Consider the following 12303-nt stretch of genomic DNA (forward strand, 5'->3'; position numbering starts at 1 on the left):
TATGAGAGAAACAAAGATGTCACCCTCAATTCATTTCCATCAGAATCCCAATTAACTGCTTTTCCATGGAAATTTCAAAAAATCTGAACAGCTGGAGGCAAGCTGCAGCCCAGCAAATTTCACCCTGGATAGCAAAACTTCTTTAAGCCTCTAAAAGCAGAGCCCTGGAATGGGAAATGGAAAGCCAACATAGCTGTAGGACTTCCCCTTTGGCATATATAAAAATCAGGTGGCCACAAAGCAACCCTGTTTATACGAGCTATTTTAATAAAGTAAAGAGAAAGAAAGCCCTGGGGAACTGCAGGGTACCTGTTGTATTCCTATAGCTGGAAGCCAGAGGTCAGAGGGCAGAGATGGGATGGGGTTGGGGGCTGCAGCCTCACACTGATGGGCAGGGAGTGGGATGCCCTGAGCAGGGAGCAGGATTCCCTTCTGAGCAGGGAGCGGGATGGCCCCGGGCTGGGGTTGGCTCAGGATTAGCAGAGTTGTTGGGTTCTGTGTTGCGGTCACGGCAGAGAAGCAGAACTGAGAAGCCAAATGGTTTTGCTAATCTGCTTGCTTTGATTTAGCAGTCCCGACCGTTTGCAAACACAGCTTTAATCTCCGTTGCTGATTTTCAGCATGAAGGGTCTGAGCTTGACTAAAGACACCGGAAAGTGAGGATGCTGAAATAAAAATTGTACAGCAGAAGGCGACGGGGGGAAGGCCCTTTTCTGCAAAGCAGAGGGTCCATGCACCAAAATGTACGAGCCAGAGCCATTCCTGCAGAGCTGCCACAGCTGGGTGCTTTGGGTGAGGGTGGCAGGGCCTCACGCAGTGCAGTGACCCAGGCTGACACCGTGGGCAAAGCACCGTGCCCCCAAGGCAGGGAGCCTGGAGGGTCATACTGGGTCATGAAGAGTGCCCTGCCATTAATTAGCTCCTGGAGCCTGCTCATTAGATCATGGAGCATGACAGGACCCTAATTGCCACACAAGCTGCTTTGCAGCACGGCTGATAACCGGGGTGGCAGAGGGAGCAGATCACAGCCCCTGACTAAAGGACCTTGACAAGAGAAAGGTAAGGGCTCTTCTCACCCTGCGCCGCTCCTCTCCATCTCATTCATCGCGTCACAAAGGCATTAGCACAGGGTAATTATTAAAGATCAAAAAATGACATTTGCAAAGGTTGTGCAGGCAACGAAGCCCAGAAATGCGCTTCTAGAGAGGCTCTGCCTTTGTGCCTGGATCTCAAGGAGAGCATTGTGAAGGGCTGATGAAACAGTTTGACTGTGCTTCAGAGTTGGTATTACAGCAATTCATTTAAAACTTGACCCAGTTTTATTTCCATATTGGCATATTTCAACTTTTTTTTTTTAATATATAAGATGAGAATAATTGAGTACACCCAGCAAAAATGCACCGCGTGCTCTGTTTGAGCCAAATCTAGGTTTTTCAGGAAAACAATAATAACAAAAAGCAGTTGGCAAAGCCTTTTCCATGCATCAGAGTGAGAAAGTGGGAGAAGGAGCAGACACGTGCCAGCACGTGAGCACACGTGTGTACACATGGCAGGGAGCTGCCCCAAACCTGTGTCACACTGCACCCAGCATGGAGACCCGTGCAGCCCATGGCTCCTTCTGCCTGCTGGTGGGAGCTGCTCCGGAGTCAGCTCCACCCTGATGTAGCAGCTGTCCGACAGCAATGACAAACCTCATCTGCAGGACAGATTCCCAGGCAAGGTCTGGTGGCAGGATTGGGGCTGAGCAATGGCCGTGCCACGTTGGGGCTGAGCTGACCTCCTGCTTGTGATGAGGGAGTCATGGTGCACGCAGCTTCAGCATGGGCTGCAGCAGACACGCAGTGGTCTGTGTGCAGCGGGAGCAAGGCTCAGCACAGCCATGCTACTTCTGTATGGGATGCGCTCCTCCACTCATCTGCTTATTCTGCCTTCAGGGCATGAAAGGGAAGCAGTTTTTCCACCTAATGGAAATTTTCTTTGGCGTGGAGACCGCAGAGTGAAATCTGCCTCGTGTGCAGGTGAGTGGGGGAGAAACCGAGCAGAGCGAGGCTGAGGGAGGAGGCAGTGGGGGCACATTTGGACCTGGGGTGGGTGGTTCCTCCAGGGACAGCAAGCGGAGGGCTCAGAGGGGACGGATTCCTGCTGACAGTGTGTGCCTGGGTAGGGGCACAGCCTGGCCTGAGCCCTGCATTGCTGCTGCCCACCTCTGCCCCACAGAGCAGAGCCACTGCTGCACCGCTGCTGCTTTGCAGGGGATTTAGTCTCCTCTAAGTAAACACGGAGGCAGTTGATACACACCTTATAATTACATTGCTCCACTCTGCAATTATTACATTTTCCAAGCTACAGCTGCTTCCTACTCATTATCAGGTTAAGAAACTTCTCCTGATAGTACCATTGCATGAACCCTGTAATTAAGAGGCAGACCACCCAGCGGCTGCTGCAAGGGGCTTCTCCCAGCACACAGAGCTGAGCCAGGCTCCGAGGTGGCTCCCAGGGACAGGGACAGTCACCCCCCCATCACCCAGGCACTGCCCTTCCCCCTCCTTTGCCATTTTTCAGCGGCCCTCACAAAGCTGCCAGCATGCAGGAGATGTGCTGAGTGCTCAGAGAGGGGATGTGCTGAGCGTGGCGCTTTGTGTGGGCACTGGGGCTCCCTGGGTGCTCGCTCGCAGCATTGTGAGCAAACAATTTATCTGATGGATTCGGCGTTTCCCATTTGCAAGCACAGATTTCTTTAAATGAGATTATTTGTTGTCGGAATTGCAGTTTCCTGCCGCCCTGCCTGGACTCAACTCCTTACCGCAGCTGCTAGAAGCAATTGGGTCGCGTGTGTCTGTCTGGGTCTCCACCAGGACAAGTCAGTGCTCCTGAAAGATGGGGACATCTCCTCCAGCAATGCTGGCGTGTTGGGAAGGCAGTGAGGGGTGGTGCAAACTGGTGTGGGGATGCAGTCCCCAGCCCCAAAGCCGATGCAGAGCTCACATCCTCGCAGGAAGCCCAGGAGCTGAGGCTGAGCAGCTGCTGTCTGGGGGCACGTCCAGAGAGAAGAGCACGTGAGGGCTGCGGATGGGCCAGAGCTGCAGGTCAAGCAGATTGATCTCTGATCACAGTGATTCTTCTCAACTCCAGCGCTTCTAATTTGGTTTGGACCTGTTTGTAAGAGAGAAGGGCACTCCTCACGCTAGGGAGTTCAGAGTACACCCATACCCTCAACACGCAGAGGCTGTAATTGTATGACCCTCTCTGGCCTGGACAATTTAATGTACTTAGGGAGAACTTAGTAGCTACTGCTGAGTTCAGCCCATGGCACAACTTGACGCCTTTAATTGCAGGAAGCAGAGCTGGGCTCCGGACGCAGTAGCACAGACTGGGGCTGTATCAGTGCGATCAAACCCACCAAGAGAAGATGTAATGGACAGCTGGGAGTGCTCGTGGGATGCTGCTGCCCCTCTGCCTCTCGTGGAGCAGCACCAGCAGACACACAGAGCTCCCCTGGGTCTCTGTTCAGGTTCACACACAGAAAGGCAGCTCCCTCCCATTGGCCTGCCCACAGCTGGCTCCCTGGCCATTTATCACCCACCCAAAAATCGATGACAAGCCAGAGCGACCCCAGGACCCGGAAGTATAAATCGCCCTTAATTATCACAGCACTCGTTATGCCCCAGGCTCAGCCCGAGCGCCCTCCTGCCCCCTGACCCCGCTCATCCCTCCTGGTTTCAGCACTTTCCTCCGGGCCACAGCCCTGCCTGCCCCACAACCACTGCTCTCTGCCTTCAGCCCCTGTCTTTAAAATGAAGCTGCAGGACAGCCCTTGTGAGGTGTGCTTAATTACAGTTTGCAGGATGCTCGAGGAGCACCAAACAAATAAAAAAGGGCTGCGATGCCATCAAAGTACTGCTAGGAGTGACGGGAGCCCAGCAGGTTCCCGGGGCAGACCCAGGGGAATGCGGCAGTTTCCCCCCTCAGCCTCTTCCCAAGGCCCTGGCATTTGTTTAGCCCCAGGCTCCATCCAAGGTAAACGGGACAGCCGACCCCAGCACCCCTTCCCACTCCAGTTGCCAGGGGCTGCAGAGTGCCCTGCCAGTTGAGCAGCCCTTGAAAGGGCTCCTCTCAGTGTAATTAGACATGTAAAAATGAAAAACCGAAGGAAAAGAATTTATGCATCTTCTAATAGCCCTCAAGTGTCCATCCAGCCACAGCCTTTTTCCCTGGGCTTTTATTTGGAGAGTTGCAGTAATTTATGTCATGCAATTAGGTTTTTGTCTGCAGTCTCCAGGAGGGATCGTGAGTGCAGAGCTGGGGAAGGAGCCCTGAGCCTGGTGAATAGAGGCAGAAGGGATCAGCCCCGGGATCTTGCTGCTGTGGGGCAACAGAGCTGGATGCGTCTGCATCCACTGGGCAGCAATGGCTCTGAACAGCCCAAATCGTGGGCCAGAAGAACGAAGAAAAACAAGGGGAAAAAAAAAAATCCCCCAATAGAGCCCAGCTGTGACAGCAGTGGTGACCACGGTGGAGGGTGCTGCTGTGAGTCAGGTGAAGTGAAGCCACATCCTTCAACAGTTGCTACATAACAGGGTCCTGTTCCCAGCATCACTCATCACCCCTCCCCTCAGCTGGGAGGGCACCCCTCCTCCCCCCAAGGAGGGAGGGACACTGGGAAGGGCTTGGTGACAGCGGTGACACTGCTGCTGTGAGGGGGGGGGGGGGGAGGGGGTGACTATGGAGCTGCTACGTTCTTCCAAGCACAAATGCCAGCGTGGATAAGCCCAGCTGACAGAACCAGACCCGAGCAGAGCACACTTCCTGTGCCTGTTTTCTTATGTCTGAACTGAACGAGGATTCAGAAGCACCCATGGCCCATTCTTCCCTCCCACAGCAAAGCCCGAGACCTCGAATCCCAAGGAGATGGTTCTGGGCTCGAGGACTGCTGCATGCCCATAGTGTTACCTGCAGGACAAGCTCACCAATGTCCCTGTCACAATGCCTGGCACCTGCCACAAATCTCCATCAGGGAGAAGCCGTGCTGCCAAACCCTGCCCCCCAGCACATCCCACATCCCCTCGCCCTTCTGAAGCTCCGCTCTCACACGGGGCTGCCCCCAGCAGGCTCTGAGCCCTGCCCCACTGCCACCAGCCATGCTGTGCCTGGGCACAGTGAGCAGCTGGGTGAGCCAGATGTGCTGCCAGCCCCCAGCCCCCACCCCTCTCATCTCACTGTCAGAGGCAAAGCATCACCCGATCCCACATGCAGATGGTACGGGCAGATCTCCCCAGAGCTTGGCCTGGCACCTCCACCATCGCTGTGCTGTCACAGGTCACCATCCCTGGGGTGGGGGGGGGGGGGGAGGAATGGCTATGCCACAGACAGGGCTGGGTGAAAGCAGGCTGGCTCACTAACCAGGATGCTAACTGCAAAGGAACTCACAGTTTCTTCTGACAAGGGCACAGGAGATAGATGCATCTCTATACAGCGCTGCTGCTTTGCAGGGGGAGCACCACAGTTCCTCCCAGGGGTCCAATCCTAGGGTGGAAAACATTTTAGTAACATAGAAATTAGGTCACATCCCCTCAATTGTCTGAGTAAATGGGACGGTGTGTACATTTTATTTACCTTCCTACAGGGCAAATGTAGTGAGCATGTAATAAATCATTTCTGCAGCTGCTGGGCAAGCCTCCTGCTGCAAACCCAGCAAAATTCATGCATACTAAACCTGCCCTAATTACAGCTCCTTTCCATCTCTCTCTCCTCCCTGCTCCTTCGTACACATCCACTCACTTGCTTGTCACTCTCTGACTTGCTCCTCCTTTCCCCATCTGCTCCTTCCCCCCTCTCTGCTGCCTATGGTGCTCACCCGCAGCCACAGCCCCACTCCTGCTCTCAGAGCATGCACCTCAGCTCCTGTCCCTCCATGTGACATCCACCAAGTGCAATTCCAACATTTGGAACCCCCTGGGCTCCCAGTGGGAGCTCACGGACATGCTGCCAGCTCAGAACTTCTCTTTTAGCTGCTGGAGCCCAAATTTCCTCTTCTGCTGTGAGCATGGGTTGGGGGTTCACCCATGGCATTGGCTACAGCAGTGAGCAGGGCAGGCTCTGGGAGTGACACCCTGTGGGTGCCCCCACAGCCCAGACAGACACAGAGGCTGCTCGGAGCTGAGGGTTCTCACAGCACTTCAGACATCAGAGCAAACAAGCTGTGTCTGCTTCCACGGGGCAGATGACAATAGCCTTAAATTGCAGCAAAAAAAAAAAAAAAAAAAGGATCCAGATTGGTGTTTACAAAAGGACAGCGAATCACTGCAGCAGATTGCCTGGGGCTGTGCCAGGCTCCCCAGCACCGAGCCTACGAGGAGCGGCTGCTGGGAAGAGAAGAGCTCCCAGCACCCCGGGCAGCGGGACCATGGCTCCACGGGGCCGGGCACCAGGAGCTGGCAGTGGGTGCTCCCCATCATCACAGCCCCCACCCGGGGCCATCAGCGTGGGGAGCAGCCGTGCACCACATGTGCTGGGCCGGGCTTGCTGGCCGCAGAGACCTCGAGGTCCTTAAAATAATCCTTGAGAAATAAACAAACAAACAAACACTTGAATGCCAAAAGCAAATAGAGAACAGGCCTGTTCCAGTCATTCCTCCAGCAGAGTCTATTCAAAGAACGGAGAGAGGATGACACGCTGGGCCAAGCTAAACACCCCTGCAACACACTGCAAACAATAGCTTCACAGAGCATGAAGCCAGAGGGAATCGTTGTGGTCATTTGCTCTGATTTTCTGCAGAACATATGCCATGGCACTTCCCAGAATTCATTGTTTAAACTAGAAAGGCGCACAGAAATATTCGCTCTTGACATAAACTTTTCCAGGGAAGGCGGGTTCAGTGCAGAGCTGCACCAGGGATGAGCAGAGCCTGTCCTTGCCACCAGCGTGGGGACTCTGTGTAACTGGAGCAAAAACCCCATTGACTGGAAACAGTGGTTCCAGCAAGATGGAAACTATCTGCTCATTTAGGCTGAGGCCAGACTCAGCTGAGCCAGGCACCCTCAGCACAAAGTACGTGGGCTTTGCATTAGTTCTCCTCCAGAAAGAGAAGGGGGCTAAAGCAGGAACGCCTGCACCTAAATCCAAAAAGAAACGTTCTGCTTGAGGCTGGGGGTGCTCTGCACGCTGGCTCCTCGCCCCCAGGCAGCACCAAGTGTCTCTGTGCCCCACGGTGCAGGGCAGGGGGCAAGCTCCTCACTGCTGGTGCCACAATGGGATGCATCTCCCTGCCAGGGGGAAGGGCTTCCCTTGCTTCCAGTACAAATGCTTCAGGTCTTACCTAATGCACCTGAGAATTTTAACGAAGTCTGGCATGCTGACAACATTTAAGATTTGTCCAGGTACCTTGCTCTTAGCCCACGGCAAGGGAAGGGAATTTGAGTCATTACAAGCATTTGTAACTTGCCCTCTGTGCCTCTTCAGCTGTGATTCAAGCACATAATTTTTGTTGTGCTCTTCATTTAAGCACTCTGTTTCCAGCCTTCCTCCTTGACTGTGCTCACTGGTCAACAGATACAACATCACCAGAGTGCTCTTCCCCTGGAAGACATCTCCATGGCAGAAAAGCAGGACACTTCACCCAAGGCTGCAGGGGCCAGGAGAGGCACAGAAGCATCTCTGGTTTTGCACTTTGTGCTCCTTCCCTTCACCGAGCTGTAATTCCTATGAGCAACGAGCTCATCCCCCACTTCTCCACAGCAGAGTCAGAATTGGGAAAGAAACCCACTGCCCTCGTAGTGTACTCAGTCACTAAGGAAAACCAGAGAAACAGAAAAAGGATATGGGGCAGCTCCAACAAAAGGGCAAAGAGTGGGCAAAGGGAGGGAGGCAAAGGAAGGAGGAGGACACAAGCCACTGCCAAACCACCACAAACCCAGCGAGGAGATTATGCTTGGATGAGGCTCCTGGAAAAACCAGCTGGAGGAGGGAGCCCAGAAACACCAGGGATTAATGAGCACTGACATCCAACTTCCACCAGTAGTGCCCAGTGGCTGCCAGAGATGACAGCCCTGCCTGAGTCAGGGCTTGGAGAGGTGTAGCTACTAATCCAGTGGCACAAAGGCCTGAAGCGAGGCAGACAGACAGACAGACGTCAGCCAAACCACAGGACGCTCCCCAGCCCTTCCCCAGTGCTGCCCTCCTGCCTGGGGCTCTTCTACCCCCATCCCAGTGGGCAGGGGATAGGGCAGGGCTGTAGGAGCAGGGAATCTCAGCTGGCAGGAGCAGATGGACGCACACCCAAACACTGTGAGCCCAGCACACAGCCCTGGAGAGCAGGCAGCTTCTGAAGGATGTCAAGCAATAATTGCTCAGCAATAACATCCTTGCAGTAGGAAATTTTCTTTTATTAAGGGAAAACCACTGAACAGAAGCACTGGTTTCAGAGAAACAGCCATCCAAAGCCCAGCACCACTGAGGAAGCTGAATGCTGTCCCCACAGCCCTGGGCTGCTTCCAGGGGCTGGGAGGTGGCCGTGCTCCCACACTGAGCTCGTCTATTGGAGACAGCAAATTCTGAACCTCACATAAGGAACATCAGTATCAGAGCTGCCTTCCTCACTGTGACGAAAGCAAAGCAGATACGTTGCTATTTGTTCAGTAAATGTTTTTTCTGGCTACACGACCTGCTGGTTCTTCAAAGGCAAGCAGAAGTTTGGCCCCATCCAGCTGTTCCCACGCACAAGGAGAGGTGGGAAAGCCAGGCTAGGGGGGAACATCCACATCCCCCAGCCCAGGGCTCCCTCCTCACCAGACCCTCACCCACAAGCCAGGGGCACCCCAGCACCCTCCTGCCCCAAGCCTGTGCTGGGTATAGGGGTGGAAATGCACCCTTAGCAATAGGAACTCACCTGAACTCCTTTCTGCTAACACCCCATGCTGGATGCTCCCTTTTCTCCACAGTGCTCACCTGCTTTGCTACCACCACAAAATCTCTTCTTTGCATGTGCAAGAAAAATCCTTCCAGCAAAAACTCCACACAAACCACCACCAAAACCCTCCCCTCATCCCTGATTCTGTTTTATATCATGGGAGCTTTTTTGCAAAGCACCTGGGCATCACTAGCTCAATTTCCCAGCTGGGAGAGCACGGATGGGCACAGGTATTCCTGACCCACTCCGAGGCAGCCAGGACCTGAAGGTGAAAGCAGATACCACTGCCAGGCACTGAACTGGTGCTCTGCACACAGGTCTGCTTATTCCCCAGGAGCTGAGCTGTGGGGAATCTAAATATTGTCCAAGGAAGATGAAGGCAGAGCACATTCCCCCATGAAGCTGGAGGAAGCCGATGGCTGCTTCACGCACATGAATGCTCCCAGGTGATCAGTGTCAGCAGCCAGGAGAAGGCAAGCCCTGCCCAGGTGCTTTGCATCCTGCTCTGGATATCCACACCAGGCTGCTGTCAGGGAGCATGATGAAGGAAATTAAATGAAAACCCAGCGCTCAGCCGGCAAAGCTGACAGTGGCCTAATTTGGAGAGGCAACATGCCTCAGGCCGTGCCGGTGGGGCTGGGAGAGCAAACGTTTTTAAACGTTCTAAAAATCCCTTAGCGCTGCTCCCTCACCCCAGGAGACTCAGAGCCCTGGAGCATCTTGCAGCGCTCCCCCTTCCCCCCCCCCCAGGTTCCATCTCCTGCAGCTGGGACGTGCCATGGAGCTGGGATGGTGTGCGCAGAGCCAGCCCGGCTGTCACTCGGAGCCGTGCATCACTCCCTGCTAATTGCTTGTGACGAAGCAGCGCTGCAGCATCCATCAGTCAGTCCCCGGGGACACACAGTGCTAACTGCATCCCTGCGCCTGCCCGGGACAGCCCTGGGGTGGGGGGGAGCAGCAGGGCTTGCTCGTGGCTTTTGCACTTGGATGGATGTGCTGGTACCGCCTTACCCGCTGCAGCCCTTCGGGTCTCATCTGTTAGCTCTCCTGCCATCCATCCACAGGCACTGTGTCCTCCCTGTGCCCGTTAACCTTGTGCATATTTTTAAATGATGCCATTTCCTTTGGCTTGCACAGCATTTTATTTGTTCTTTATGGCGCCGGTCTCATGCAGGGTGGATGTTGCTCAGGGAGAAATAAATGCTGTGAGGGGGAGAGGACAGGCCAGCTCTGCAGGCTGCAGCCCTGGCTGTGACATTGACTCACCGCTCCCTCTCTGCCTGTAAAACAGGGTCGGTGACACTCACCTGGCTGCTGCAGGAGATCGAGGTGACAAACAGCACCATTTTGCCCATTGGCACGGTGCTCGGTGGGCAGAGGCACGTTACAGATGCTTAAGATTTTGTGCACATCTATTCCCAGGGCTGCCAAGGCGTGAGGGCTCCTCTTCTCTCCTCTGTCACCCTGTACCCAAGCACTGGGGGTCCAGCAGTGAGACCATGGCCCACTGTGCTTCACTCTGCCATGAACTCAAACCCAACATGCTCAGAGCATCTCCTTGGCCCTGATGGATGCTCTGGCACTGTTCTGTGGAGCTGCAGCCACCTTTGTCCCTGTGGGATGGAGGAGGGGCAGCTCTGATCGGAGCAGGGCAGCCTGTTGGAGGCTGCTGGACATCGCCAAAGTGGCACGGATGTTAAACAGAAGTCACACTTCAAAAGTACACCTCTCCTCAAAGCACTGAGCACCCCCAGCATCCTCACACCTTCAGAGGCTGAGCCCCAAGCCCCCTGCCTCTGTTTGCATTGTGGCACCAGCCGGGTGACAACTTTTCCCTTGATCATTAACCCAATTTCCATGTAAACCACCACACTCTGAGGTGCATCATGCTGTTCTGTAGAAGGAGCAGAGCCCAGCAGCCCTTGCAGCTGGGGAAGCGGAGGAATTAATGGATCCCGGCAGCTCTCACTCAGCACCCAACAACAGCAAAGTGCGAGGGACTAATTGGACATTTAACCCCACACGGGCACGCGGGCTGTGCGAGGAGCGGAGGAGAGGAAAGAAGGGCTCACTCCTCGCTGCACCCTCCCCGTGAGCCCTTGCTGTAATCAGATCCACTGCGTGCACGGCTGCTGCCTCACACAGCCCTCACCAGGGGACCCTTGTTGGGGTCGGGCTCGGACGGGGTGGGTGGAGGAGCGAGGAGCCCAGGGACAGTGGACGGGAAGGAACCGTGTCCCGTGCTGGCTCGGTTTGCCTTTTGTTGCTGTTAGCTCATCTTGTGATTTTATTTTTTTTATTTTTTTATTCACTGAGAAAACAGCTTTTGAAGGGCTCAGCTTCCCCCACAGACCCCAAAACACATCATCTCTGTGCAAATAAGCAGAAGGTGAAGGTGACTGCAGGCGCAGGACCTCCCCAGAAGCCATGGGGCCACGGCTCTTCCTGCAGTGACCACATCCAACAGCAGACAGCAGCCATGCAGCTGTGAGCCGGATGATTCCCGGATCCCTGATCCCTCTGCAGATAACTGCTCCGGCATTCCCATTATAACCAGGCACTCACAGGAGCTGCTTGTGTCCTTTGCTGTCAATCAGCACCGACTGATGAATTTTTATCAGCGTTTAGCTCATCTCCCCCAATGTCTTTCTCTCCCCTATGGCCACAACACATGCTCATCCCACGTGCGTGCTCCGAATCAGAGCAGGGCCATGGCCACACCACCATGACCTGGGCAGTAGCTCAGAGGTTCCTGAAGGAGCACCATGCATACACGAGTGTTCCCAGTGTTTCCCTCGGCCAAAATTCCCCCTAGCAAAGCCAGCACTGCCAGCACATTTCCCAGCCTGCCCACCAGCACCACCCAGCTCCATGCAGCCCCCAGGCCCCCTGCATCCAGCCTGGGTCTCCCCCTCCCTGCAGAGCACAGCCAGGATTTTCTTCCAGCTGAGTAGGGAGGACCAAAAAGCAGAGCCTTCCCCCGGCCCTGCTGCTGGGAAACGCTCTCCTCATATCTCACCCCAATGCCTCCTCACAGAGCTGGGCATCTGCTCAGGCTCAGGGCACTTCTCTCCCTCAGAGCTGCAACCCCAGGTGGGTTTCCCTTCGCTCCTGTTCAGCATCCTGGTAGTCAGCCCCAGACAGTCTGGAATTGATAAAAACCACCGAGTGGTTCAGGGCAGGGATAAGAACTTGCAGACAGCAGAAGGCAGAGTGAGGAGAATGCGTCCCTTCCTCCTGCAGACAAGGTGCTCGTGCAGCAGGGATCCTCAGCTGTCCCAGGTATGCAGCCGTGAGTTTTTAATGCTTCACAGACTTCGCAGGCCCATATATCAGCACGCCTTGCCAAGGGAGCTCAGCTAATGAGGATGATTTATGCGGCGGTCACTAATGGCTGA

At 54.7% G+C, this 12303-nt stretch overlaps 1 long non-coding RNA gene across 2 annotated transcripts; it reads right to left on the reverse strand.

Annotated features, from left to right (window-relative positions):
• On the reverse strand, positions 1255 to 9201 carry LOC110403279. Of its 2 annotated transcripts, none has more exons than XR_002441601.1 (3): positions 8885 to 9201; positions 5401 to 5523; positions 1255 to 3153 (listed from the first exon to the last, which is right to left on the reverse strand). It is a non-coding gene; the product is annotated as an uncharacterized LOC110403279 (long non-coding RNA). The 2 variants fall into 2 exon arrangements; XR_002441600.1 differs by having other exon boundaries at positions 5428 to 5523; positions 8885 to 9198.

Source organism: Numida meleagris, chromosome 8 (assembly GCF_002078875.1).
Source record: "Numida meleagris isolate 19003 breed g44 Domestic line chromosome 8, NumMel1.0, whole genome shotgun sequence".
Taxonomy (NCBI): Eukaryota; Metazoa; Chordata; class Aves; order Galliformes; family Numididae; genus Numida; species Numida meleagris.